The 6,319-nt window shown below is 38.5% G+C and overlaps 1 protein-coding gene across 2 annotated transcripts in view; it reads left to right on the forward strand.

The window, feature by feature from the left end:
- Positions 1–6,319, forward strand: part of LOC130242870 (myelin basic protein-like) — a 43,807-nt gene that overhangs the window by 36,792 nt on the left and 696 nt on the right. The gene's annotated exons all lie outside the window — the stretch shown is intronic.

Consider the following 6,319-nt stretch of genomic DNA (forward strand, 5'->3'; position numbering starts at 1 on the left):
AAATAAAAGTCAATCCGTACACATACTCAGAATCAAACATAGACAGAAACCGACACTAAAAATAAAATGTATAGTAATATCTCTAGTCAAGGTTTCTGTTTAAAGATTTGGAGCTTTTCTAAATACGAGAACTGTACTTCTTTTTGTAGTTGTTGCAGTTTTTCTTAGTATTGAGTATTCTGCATTGGTTGGTATGTAGAAAGTGAGACGTGCTAAAGGAATAGCTGCTGAATGCTCAATGACAGTGAAACAGACAAGGGACTGTCTTTGGGGTCTGTGGGCGCTCCCGGGCCCTCATGAATGCAGCTATAGAGAGGACTTCATGCAGGGGTGGGAGGCCTGGACACAGATCGCATGCCTGTAGCCCCTCTCCGAGACATGCTTCCCGTGCCTCGGTCCCACTGCTTCATACTGTGTGGGTCTGTTTGTTGCGGCAGGGCTGTAGTTGGGTTAGGTTAACATTTCTTGGAAATCTGGTTATTCGATCTTCAAATGATCTTTTATGTTTCTTAATGCACTTTACCGCAATAATAAGACTACCCGTCTGATATCCTGTTGGTTTAGCTCTTAATGCAGGAAAATAAATAAATAAAAAACAACAACAACTCTGAACATGTTCTGTGTACCTGGCACCACAACATAAGCAGTGGCAGGGTGGTAAAATCTAAAGTTACTACAGGTTGTAGAATTTCTGCAATATCACAGAATTTTAATAGGAATATTCCAGACATTGAAACTCATGGATTTTTTTTGTCCAAGTCATGGAATATCAGACATTTTTGTCTGTTTGTTTGTCTCCTGGATTTATCAGGAAAAAATGTCTGATTATCGAGCCTACAATTACTAATTTTGCAGTGACTTCTCAAAATGTGTGGCATTTCTTGTCTTTATTCTTCAATATTATTATATTTTTCCTCAAGAACTATTGGTCTCTTTAACAATGAGAGAAACAAAGAGAGAGAAAGTGTTTAACTCTTGACCACAGAAAGCCTACTTGAAGAAGTATGCATCAGGGTCCACATCAGTATACAGCGAAGGTTTAGCAAAAGCTACACCAGACCATCCATGCACACTTAATGCGAAAGTATAAATTGACCTTAACACTAGGGCTGCAACTAACGATTATTTTAATAATCGATTAATCTGTCGATTATTTCTTCGATTAATCGATGAAACTGATATTTAAAAAAAGCTTTCAATTCCAACTTTATTCAAAAAAGCTCATCCCTGAGCTGTTATAATAATAATAATAATAATAATAATAATAATAATAATAATAATTAGTAAAAAACTAATTAGTTTTGTCCGGTTTTCAATCCAAATATCTGAAAAAATCTTAAATCAAGATACATATGAGACATATGAAGTAGCATTAGAAATTATGTCTTGTTTTCCGAAAAAACCCACCTCAAAATAAGTGATTGTTTGCTTAAAACTAGCTAAATTATTTGCCAATGGGGTAAGAAAAATGAACTTAATAAGATCTAATCTCAAACAGAAGTTAAGCATCACTTAATTTTCTCATGACATTTTTTTTGTCTAGTCTTGCATTTAAGATTTTTTGGACATTTGGACAGGAAACGAGACAGAATGACTAAGTAAGAAAAGTTTTTTGCAGTGTAGCTATACATGACAACAGATGGAAAAATGAATGATCAAAAAAAGGCGAGTGAATAAAAACATGTTTTTAGTCTTGCAATGCAAAGTAACGATAGCACCGCTGCTTTACTGCTGCTATTAACTCTTTCACTGGTGAGTTTAAAAGATTCTATCTGGACCCAGGAGTGAGTTTTTTAGGCGACCATTATTTTAGAACATTCAACATTAATGTTTCCATGGTGGCACGTCACTTTTGTCACGTGACTCACACAATAGCCACAATAGCGCTGTATGACACAAGTATCCCTTTTATTATGCTTTTTTTTTTCGTTTTGATTCAACATAATCACATGCTTTTTCATCATGTCATCAACTACCTGATAATCCAATTCACAAAAACGTGTAAGTGATCGTGATATATAACGTGAGATGGGCGTCACAATGTTTACTTGCGGCCACGCGTTTGCCTCATTCATAGAAGTAGAACACGCAGGATTCAGCACGTAAATTCATCAGTTACTCCCCAAATACATGCAAGTAAGTGGCTGGTGAACTTAGAGAAGAATAGATTCAACTTTATAGTTACTTTCACTATGTGCATCTGATATGAATAAATCACATCAGCAAATAATATTTGAATGGATTGTTCGACTTCCTTGTGTGTTTTACAAACTCTAAATGCATTGTTTTACTGGTACTTGTGTGTATTTACATGTCTAAAACATAAAATAAGCGTTAGGCGGTTAAAACGCTGCATAATTGTGATAATATGACAAGTCTTTCTTTGGCTCAGCGCCAGCCAATGCACCAAAGCTCAGTTTGAATTTTTCAGTTGCCGCTCTAAGGATTAACGAGCTAACGCTAGCTTGTCATGCTTGTCAAGCTGGATAAAGAGTAAAAACCACAGCACCAGGGACTTTACGCTCCTCACTTCAAAACAGAACAAAAGTAGGATTCCCTTGCTTGATTTACCCTGCTGTTGAACTCCCTTTCTCCTCATCCCTGTCTGTGAGGCGCCGAACTGTATCAGTGTGTGAGAGAGACCGTGTTCACTCCGCTCCGTGCTGAACTGATGTTTATTTATTTAAAAAAAAAATCAAATGTCCTCACGTCACGCAACTCAACAAATCGATTATGACATTTGTTGCCAACTTCTTTTAGTTATCAATTTTTATCGATTTAATCGATTTGTTGTTGCAGCCCTACTTAACACGCTTATAATTTCCAAATGAGTCTAAGGACCATGGCTATTTCAGAGGTCTTCAATAAGGGTAGGAACTAACGTAAACTATTTGGACCTCAAACATGAAACTATATGTGTCTGACATGATCATTCATGTGGACAGTCAGATGATAATATTTATGTTGGATTCTCAAATCTGGCCTGTGAAATCTACTTTCTTGCAGAGCTTATCTCTAACCATGATCAAACTCACACAACATTAAATCAGGGTGTCTGCATCAGTGCTGGTGCAGTCGGCATAGTGACAACAGCAAGTAGGTAATTTTGTTGGAGGTTTTTATGTGGGTGGTGAGAAAAAAACACTGACATTTCTGGATTCGGATGGCTATAAAATCCCCAACTACCTCATGTAAATTATAAAAATTCCTTGCGTCCTACTGAGAAACATTTACTGTCAGAAAACGAACAGATATGGACACCATGCTTTAAGGTCAGCCAGTTGTGAAAGAAGACCTTCAGGGATCAGCTTTATTGGTTCATCCCCATCCCATAGAGCAGGGGTGTCAAACAGCCCTGCACAGTTTAGTTCCAACCCTGCTCCAACACATTTACCTGTAGGTTTCAAACAAGCCTGAAGGACTCAATTAGTTTGATCAGGTGTGTTTAATTAGGGTTGGAATGAAATTGGGCAGAGCTGCGGCCCTCCAGTAACGGAGTTTGACACATGTGCCATAGAGGGAAAAAAATCTGGTGAAGAGTAAGACCAGAATCTTAATTTCAAACCATTCCTGAATTTTTTTACAGTGTGGCACAGTGCCAATATGCTGATAAAAAAGGCCAACGATATCAAGGATAACCTTTTTGCATGAAGGCTGTATGAGATTTGCAACAATCCACTAGCAGGTGGTTTGGCTCAAAGTAACATTCACATAAATGCCTTGACCCAAGGTTTCACAACAGAACATTACCCATAGCATAAATTTCCCACCTGCCTTTTACCAAAAGCGTATTCTACCATAGCTAGATGGTTCACACAAATCAGAGCATGTGTCTGATGTAAAAAAAAAACAAAACAACAAGTAATCAACCAGAATAATTTCTCTCATGTAGTGGACAAGGGTCTTTGTCGGCATAGTTTTCTGTCATGGCCAGAATGATGCTTGTCAGGGAGATTGAGCTATAGTAGCCCTTCTGTGTGATTGGATACAGGCTAACCTTGGGAGAGTCTTGGACTCTTATGGCCTTGTTGATGGGTGACCGGTTGCCCTTCCTTGTGCTAATTCTGTGGATAATTACCACTGCATACCAGGAACACCCCACAAGACTTGGCATGTTAGAGATGATGTGACCCAGTCATCTAGCCATCATTATTGGACACTTCTCAAAGGCACACAGACCTTTTGTTCACTTGTGGTTCGAGACATTGGTGTCCATTCCTGATCCAGAAGGACTTAACTCCTACGGTTTTTAGCTCCAACTCACTTTCCTATAAGTTTCAAGTGAAGCCACGGTCTCACTAGAGTTATGTCATTATGTCGTCGTACGGTGCTGTGAAAAGGGGGTGGATTAAACAAGATAAATAGACGTTAAAAGAAAGCGATTGCTCCATATTTTAAGTTTCTGTAGAGAGATCATGTTTTGATCTTCTATTGGTCTAACACAATCATGATGCAGTTTCGCAGGTCAGAGTTCACCAAGCTTGAACTTTCCAATGCAGCAACACGTCTATGGAGCGAAAAGTCCAATGTGACCATGGCTTGAGTCTGAAGACATTGCCTAGCTAGTTTAGATGTGTGCAATAAGGGTAGGAGTCAACCTTTGAAGTCCCTCCAGGAACAGGTTTGGGCTCCTCTGTCTATAGCCCAGCACACTGTGTGATTTTTATTGATCTCAGTTTTTATGTCAGTCTGAACAGCAACTTAGATGTGTCAAACACGGCCGTGCAAGAAAACTCATTCGGAGGTAAACAAGTCAAACTAACGATCAAAGATCACAGATTTTTGCCTAGGAGTACAAGGATCTTTTAGGATTTCCCAAAATCCCCAATTTCCCAGATTAGACATATTGGTTCAGCACATCCCACAGATGCCAAGAAATCTGGAAAATTGAAAGGCCAACATCTTGAACTCTGTCATATTCCTCAAACCATTCCTGAAAGTTTTGCAGTGTGGCATGGTGCCATATCCTGCGGAAAGAGGTCACTGATTTCAGAGAAAAACATTTGCTTGAATGGGTGTATGAAGTTTGCAACAATCTATAGGTAGGTGGTATGGTTCAAAGTAAGATCCACATTAATGCCTCGATCCAAGCCTTTCCAGCAGAACATTGCTTCTAGCATAACAGTGCTTCTGGCACCCTTTCCTCTACCTATAGTGCATCCAACTACCATATTTTCCACAGGTAAATGACGGACATACATCTGGCTATGCACCTGATGAAATGAAAACTTGATTTAACTGTACAGGCACAGTCAACTTTCTTTATGGGTGTACCTTTCTATCATGTCAAGCAATAGGGTTTTCAGCAGTTTGAGCTGTATTAGCTCTTCTGTTTGATTGGATCATGCAGGCTAGACTTTGTTCCCTACATGAATAAAAGAGTTTTTGTCTCCCATGACCTTGCCCTTCTTTGCACAAATTTTCAAGGGACTTACCACTTCAAATTAGGAAAACTACACAAGATTTGCCATTTTGGAGATGCTGTGACCCACTCGTCTTGCCATCTTTATTTGGCCCTTTTCAAAGTCTGTCAATGTTTTTGCTTACCCAGATTTCCTGCTTCCAACACATGAAATTCCAGGTCTTACCACTTTTCACTCAATGCCTACTTTATCCCACTGCTTGATAGGTGCCATTTGCAATGATACAGTCAGTTCTATTTACTTATCAATGGTTTTATTGTTGTGGTTGTTTTAGAAAGAGATTAATACCAAGCAATTTTGTGTTTCAAAGACATCCTAACATTGACATATTGGCTAAAACAAGGCAAAATTTGGGCTGGCAGTGAAAATCTAACAGACATCTTGCAATAGACTAAATAGTCCAGATATTAGACAGACTTCAAGTGTAGTCATTCATTCATTTTTATTTAATAAGGGTCTATATTTGGACTATTGTCTACCTATTAGATTTTTACTGACAACCCAGACAACCCAAATTTAGCCTTGTTTAAGGTAAAGCGTAAACCAGCACAAACAAAGCACATAAAAACGGTAGGGCTGAATTTTGGGGTAGCTGGAGGGCTGAGAGACCTCCAGAATGACCTATAAATATTATTTTAATAACTGAAAAACCAAAGCAGTACAATTTTATTTTGCAGCACAAACTAAAGGACTATTTTGCTGATGTTTGGTTGAACCATGTTATAGATTTGGTGATGATTTGGGAAATGCAAAACCCAAAACTGATCTTTAGAATTTTCACTAGTCCTCTTATACTTTTGAGTATACGAGTCATTCAAACCAGCCCAACCTTGCAAGTACTTCAGATATTAGATGAGTTTCACTTTGCAGAGAATTTATAAAATCCAGCCCAGGGA

This window comes from Danio aesculapii, chromosome 16, assembly GCF_903798145.1.
Source record: "Danio aesculapii chromosome 16, fDanAes4.1, whole genome shotgun sequence".
Classification (NCBI taxonomy): domain Eukaryota; kingdom Metazoa; phylum Chordata; class Actinopteri; order Cypriniformes; family Danionidae; genus Danio; species Danio aesculapii.